Below are 7,337 nucleotides of genomic sequence, written 5' to 3'. Positions count from 1 at the left end.
GCAGCCCATTGATTATATGTCCTTCAGGTCATGAGCTGTATTTTTGAATCTCAGCTCTGGATCTTAGAGGAAGTATACTTAATATGCTGGATATTTATTTTGTGTTTCTTCTGTCTGGATAAGACCAATGCTAATTGATTTAACCTATTCTTGGGAAAATTCTCAAGCTTACAGTTAATGTGAATTATAGTCAAAAGTAGAGTAAAATACAAAAAGCTTTACATGGGAATGAAGAAAATTTATTTTTTAGCTAAAGCATAGCTATTTCAAGAACATCAAAGATGTATTTGCTAATATCCCCCTTCCCACTTGTCAAATTTAAATAATCCACTTGCAAAAATAAAGCCAAATGGCACATTATATTGAAAATTCAATTTATAGTGAAATAAAATCCTATAATTCTCATATGTATTGTAAGCCCTCCAAATTAACGGTTAATCACGTAAGTAAATTAATACCAACCGAAGGAATCTTATGATTATTAACGATTAACATTTACCATAGTCAGGATTAGGTAACACACACCTTAGGACTTGCCTCTGGCCTTGACAATGTGAACCTCATTCAGCAGGTTATGATACACATTGGCACATAGGTAATGGCAGTATTTCAATAAAGGGGTATTATTTTGTGCATAATCACAATGAGATTATGTCATGACGAAGGCATACAAAAGTGTCCGAAGGCAACAGTAGTAGTTCGAGGCATAGGATCCTTTGTTCTATTGTCATTTCCTGCCTCATGGTACCCCTCATTTCGGCCACTGTTTTCTCATCTGCCAAGAGATGTCAGCAACTCTCATCTGCTACCACCTCAAAATGTTGTCAGGGATCTCATATTTTGCTTGGTAATCCCTTGAGATCTTTGGATGAAAAGAACCATAAAAATCCAAAATGTTTTTCTAGGTGGGGGTTTCCAAAATTGGTCCCTTTGAGGGAGCCACCCACTTGGATATTGAATATCCTCCCTGTGTAATGTGGAAAAAGCGGTTTGGTGAAAACTCGCTCTTTTAGCATCACCAAAAAAACAGACGTCTTCATTGTTTAAAGTGAAACACACCCATTGGGGATCACTTCATCATTTTTTTAAGTGAATGAAAACATCACAGGCTGAACTGATGAAATGCAGGATAAGTGCAAACAGACTACACCCTTCCTCTTTCAGTCACAAGGAGCAGTGGCCTGCCAATTCTCCCCAGCGCACCCTCCCTGTCTAGGAAAGGGCCCTAGTTGGCTCACGAACCAAGTCGGTATCTGAGCTACAACTGATCATGCCACTGTTGAGTCACCAACAGAGAATCCCACAGACTGCTTGCTTTCCTCTTTGTGGTGTAGGGCGGTGATTGAAAGACAATCTTTTCCCTGTCATTTTTTCTCTTTTCATCTGCGTCATTTTTTTCCCCTTTTTTCTTTTTTTACTCACTTTCTTTTCTTCCAGGATTAATTATCGTCCCTTGCTTAACCCATCCTTTTCTAATCTCAAGGGGTATTTTTTACAAGGATGCTTGTTCACCAGATGATACTCTCCAAGGGCCCTTTTGGAAAAAATAACAGTGTTGTCTGTCCCTCCAGCTGCCAAAAGTCATCATGAGTCATGTTTTTGACTCAATTTACAGAAATACTTAATATAAATAATTGGCCTTTCCCAGAGTTGCTTCCTAGTTGCCATTCTGTCTTGTTGATTTCGACAGACTGATAGGATGCGGCATTTGACCCGAGTAGCTTCCCTGGTCACGTAGGTCCTTTGTGTTTTTTTCTGTCTCTGTTACACCTTGCTAAAGCAATCAATTGGAGTGGGTGATAAGCAAAGTACGTCATTGTCAGTGAGCTCTAGGGTATCTTGTTTGAAGTATTCTTACAAGGTTACTCCCCCCAAATTGAATGGGTTTCCATATGCTAAATAAGAAATTAGGTAACCTCCTTTCTAAACAATATTATTAATAAATAATATTATTATTTAAGATCATTCCTTAATAACGTCACTACTACAACTCAATATTAGTTACTTTGGAGCCATGAAGAGAAACATTTTTTTCAAATAAGCAAAATATTTGATTTCTTACTGTATTATGTTTAGCAGAGCCCAGAGAAGCTATTGCTGATATTCACTATTTACCTTGTCAAGGAACTTTTAAAAGTTGAACAAGGTGACTCTCATACAAATTTAGAATAAACATGGCAAAGTTTTCTTTGACTCACTGGTGAGGTTTGTCAGTCAGGGTTCAACCAGGCAGGCCTGCCTGGTTTATTCTGTAGGAAGGTCTTAGAAAGTGTTTAAGCCTTTTCTGAGGACACATCTTGGGCCCTGCTTGGTTTCAGAGTGCTCCTAATTATCATTTCCTGACTATCTGTGTAGAATGAGGTATATCGATACACTCGCTTCCAAATGCACATATCTGTTAATTTTGTTCTTCCAAGGAATTGACTTACACATTGTGGAGACTGGTCAAGCAAATCTGAAATCATACAGGTCAGAAAATCAAGAAGGGATGATCACAGTCTGGTACTCAGCGGTATGGGCCAAAGCTTTCTATGCACAGGTAGTTGGAACCTAATGGTTAGGAGCAGCCTGGAATCCAACAGGGCCTAAGGTATGTCCTCAGGAAAGGCTTAAATACTTTTTAAGGCCTTCCTATGGAATAAATCAGGCTCGCCCAAAGTAATGTCCCTAATTTAAAATGAGCTGATTAGGTACTTTATTTATATCTGCAAATTCCCTTCACAGTGACACCTAGCTTGGTCAGTGTTCGGTTATTGGATAAGCAGGAGAACACAGGTTCGTGCTTCCTTTCTGTCTTCCAGCTCTCTTGAAGATCTCTCCTGTAGTCCACTGCATCTGGAAATACGCTACAAAGGCAATTCTGGAAAATGTAGTTTTTCCTGGCCAAGTTGGCACACCACAAAGCCATGTGTGAATATTTATAGACTGTGCGGTGATTTGTATCCTCCCAAAATTTATACATGGAGACTGAACTCCCAAAGGTGATGGTATCAGGACGTGGGAAGTTTGGGGGATGATTAGGTCATAAGGGTGAGGTCCTCATGAATGGGATTAGGGTCTCATAAAAGAGCCTTCGGAGACATCCCCAGCCCCTTCTGCCAAGTGACTACAGGGTGAGATACAAACCTGGTTAATTTTTAATAAGGCAACAAAACCATAACATTTGGGACCATCTTTTTTCTTCAGACAGAATAATTTATATCTCTACCAAACACAAATCCACAAGTTAGGATGTAACTTCATAAACTCTGAGACCTAATTAATGATAAATAACAAGTGAAACAGAAGGAACATATGCCTCAATACATGACTTTCTCATGGGCCCATAAGCTAACGTTCCAATGTGACTTTGAAAGGACATGCAGACCTCCTTTTGGTATATGGCCAAGTTTGGATAAATGTTCTTAACAACTTATTACATACTTTAGGTTCTTTCATTATTAAAATGCTAACCATTTTTTTGAGAGTTTAGATGTCCTGAAATGTCATGTTCCATCTGTTTAATCAGAAATCGGGTTGATTTTGCAATGTAATGGTGAGACCTGGTCTTCTCTGATCCAGCTACATATAATGCCACACCCTTAATGGATAGTAGGCATGTTCTGGGGGTACAGGAGATGACTTTCATACTCACAGGTACAGGGGTCTCTTGAATCTGCAGACCTCAAGCAATTAGAAAGGAGGAAAGAACAAAACTGAAATATTCTTATTTTACTTCAGACCCTGAATAAGTATGATGGAAATATTAGGAAGAAAGAATAAAATGGGGAAAACAGAGAATCATTATTTTCACTTTTGCAATTTTCCCCCAATTATTCAGTGAATGTTTCTAACTATACATTTCAAATGCACCTTGAAATGACAAATTTGGGGGAAAATGAAAAACATCATTTGCACACAACTGTTTCTTCATTGGACTTAAAGCAAAACAAATACTTGTAATAGATTTGCTGCATTCTTTGTTGAGATGTTTAAAAACAATTGTTTAAAAGAGTGTTCAGCGCTTATGACAAGCAAGATACTACATGTTGCAAATAGGAAACCATGTCTTACACTAAAATGCCAGTGTTATGAACAAATTCATATCAAAATGTGTCCAAATGACTGTTTCACTTCAGATATTTTAGCAAATCATTGCAATAGGTGTACAAGAAACATCTGGCACATTTCTTTCTGACTCCTTTCCCGGCCATCATCTAATCAGATGGCAAATTATTATTTTAATACTTAAAGTTTTTTCTACATGGTGTTACAGAAGTGAGGAGAACCAGGTTTGATAAAGTAATTTTGGTAATAGAAATGTATTAGCCTCAGAAGCTACTGAGGTGGTCCGTTCTATGCTAGCATAGTGTAAATTAGTTAATTAATTAATGAAATTTAACTCAAAGATTTTTTTGTTTGTTTTACTTTCTGGCTTCAAATGCTTCCGTGATACGCACTGCCTGCTGGGTCAGGGCTGCCTGCCTAAGCACAGTTGTCAAGGCCCTTTGCAACCTGGACCTCATTATTTCTCCAATTTAATTTCCGGCCAGGCAGTGAGGTGCTATGTACACTATACCTCTATCGAAAGTGAAAGAAAATAGAAAGACTTGTCATTTTCCAAATCCTCACACGAGCCTTGCTGAATCATATTTTCATGTGTAATGACCCCTGCAGGAAAAGCTCTTTACCCACTGTCATTCTGGAGAACTATGCATCCCCTGAAACTCAACGAAGGTTCTTTTCTCCTCACTTGTCACTATCCCTGCCTCTTCCATCCAGGCAGCTAAGTAATACTCTTCTAGGCTGTCCTGCCACTCTCTGGGGATAACTCTGTAATAGCAAATAGCTCTTACTTTAGACAGGGTTGGCAAAAATAGGTTTACAGTTGTTAGTATGGAAAAGGACCTTCAGGTTATCATGATTACAATAGCTTTAGTTACTGTTTCTCATCCTCTTAGCTGTAAACCTACTTTTGCCCACTTGTGTCAGTGATTGGAAAGGCTTATAGGCGGGTTGTTTACTCTCAGGGGCAGATGCTTTGCCTTCTTTTCCTTGTTCCCCAAATCTAGCTCAGGGCTTAATTACATAGGAGTTGCCCATTCAAAATCAACATTTGCTGAGTAGTAAATATAATCGGTTCCTCTAGTCAGATGCTGGCTTTGGGAAATTAAAGCAGATAAGTAGAGAAGTCATTTGCCTGAGGTCACGGGTATTGTAGTATCTTTATTTACGAGTGGGTCTCAAGTTTTAGCCTGCTTCTGAATGTCCCTGTTGGAACGCACACTGCTTGGCCTCCTTCCAGAGCTGGAGGTTCAGTAGGTCCCGGCTGGAGTGACACATGTTGATTTCTAACCTGTGTCCAGTTGCTGCTCCTGCTGCACAGTGACCACGATTTACAAACTCCTTCTCTCCATCTACACACAAATCAAGGTGCTGAATGGAAATGTCTACATTTAATAAAGGCTTATCCAACTCATAATGTTTTAGTTGTAAAGGAAATGTTAATACAGAGCATGGCTGGTTCTGTTCCTTTCTAAATCAAGAGAAATGGAAAGAATGGATACATTGTATTTCATCTTATTTAGTAAAAAAGATGGGTCTGAGTTTTCATGATAATTGTACATTCCCCCACTCTCATCATTTCCCAATATATTTGTTATTTTTTTAAGTCTTGCAGTGTTAATTTTCCTTTGAACTAGTGGAACTTGAACTTTTTTGCCTCGGTGGGGCATGTTTGAGATGATCTTTTTTTAAAAGAAATTGTCTTAAAATACTTCTGTGGTGTTCACTGCCTACTATATCTGCCTAAGCATGGTGGTCAAGATCCTTTATGAAGCCCTGGCTGGTGTAGCTCAGTGGATTGAGTGCTGGCCTGTGAACCAAAGCATCGCCGGTTTGATTCCCAGTCAGGGCACATGCCTGGGTTGTGGGCCATATCCTTAGTATGGGGTGTGCTAGAGGCAACCACACATTGATGTTTCACTCCCTTTCTTTCTCCCTCCCTTCCCCATGTCTCTAAAATAAATAAATAAAATCTTTAAAAAAAGATCCTTTATGATCTAGGCCTTGTTATCTCTCAAATTTCATCATTGGTCATGTATGGTCAGCTTCTATGTGCAGTATACACCCCCCAAAAAAAATGTACTAAATCTTCACATGAACCTCATTGTATCATTTTCCAAGCTGAAGCAATCATATAAGGGAGGACCCCCTGCAAAAGCAGAATTTATTTATAAAAAATTGTGTATTTATTCTTACATGTTTAAACTTCAGTCACCTTCAAAGTACTCTCCATCTGATGCAATACACCTATCGAAATGTTTTTCCACTGCTCAAAACAGTTTTTGATTTTGATGCATTTTAGTGCTTCTGCCATTTTTTTCACCTCTTCCACATTGGCAAAATGTTTCTCTTTGAGGACTTTTCCACCTTGGAAACAAACAAACCATCAAAACAAAAAGTCGTTCATCACACAATTGGGTGAACAGGGAGGTGGGGCATGGGGTCATGCCCTTTTTGGTCAAAAACTGCTGAACACTCAGTGCACTGTGGGCAAGTGTGCTTGTAAATCACCCATCATGAAATGGGCAAATGTGTTGAAAGAGCCTTCAAAATAAAAAGTCACTGAATGCCAGCTGGTGCCCTGATACAGATGGGCTCCTGGAACACTCACCTAGTGGGGGGAAGCCTGTAATACAAGGAGCCTACAATACAAATGGCCATGGAGAAGCTGTGGAGGGTCCTGTGCAGCCATGGTGACAAAGAGTCATCCTGACTGCAAAGGTCCTAGATGCCTTGTCCCTTAATTTCAACCCTTGGTTAAAGGGGTGTGGCATAGGCTTTGTATGCAGCATTTTCTGTTCTCTCCTTGGAACTGGATTGCTATGGCCTCCCAGTGGCATGAAACATTTTATGGTGTTTTATTTCCTGGGGACTATTGCTGCAGTAGCCAGTATGAGCTTTTAATGGACCCCATGAAGCAACTGAAGAAAACGCTTGACTCCAGGTTGCCTGCAACAATTACTTTTCTTTTTGGTTTCCAGTTTACCCTGTGTGGTGCTCTTTGGTGACATATGAAAGGACTGGACTTACTGTCCTGCCCTTTGTGCTTCTTATGAATGGCCTGGGATAGTACTTGTCATGTAGCCCAGATCCTGGAGAGACAGTAATTCCATGCAATTCTTCTCTCCTAAACTGAGAAACAGAAACTGTTTGAAAAGAGCATGTGAAATCTGTGCTGTGGTTTTTGGTGAAGTGTGCTTTTCTTGATATAATAAGTACTCCATAAACAGCCGCAGTGACAACGTAAGACCATTTGTATTCTGGTACGAACCACATGCTTGATTAAACTGTTA

General features: G+C 39.4%; 1 non-coding gene across 1 annotated transcript; it reads left to right on the top strand.

Annotated features, from left to right (window-relative positions):
- The first annotated feature begins 4,219 nt into the window (after positions 1-4,219).
- On the top strand, positions 4,220-4,351 carry LOC114514948. Its single transcript, XR_003686165.1, has one exon. It is a non-coding gene; the product is annotated as a small nucleolar RNA SNORA66 (small nucleolar RNA).
- The last annotated feature ends 2,986 nt before the right edge of the window (positions 4,352-7,337 follow it).

This window comes from Phyllostomus discolor, chromosome 7, assembly GCF_004126475.2.
Source record: "Phyllostomus discolor isolate MPI-MPIP mPhyDis1 chromosome 7, mPhyDis1.pri.v3, whole genome shotgun sequence".
NCBI classification, from domain to species: Eukaryota; Metazoa; Chordata; class Mammalia; order Chiroptera; family Phyllostomidae; genus Phyllostomus; species Phyllostomus discolor.
Note: the sequence above shows the minus strand (reverse complement) of the source record. Positions and strands in the feature narration are given on the sequence as shown.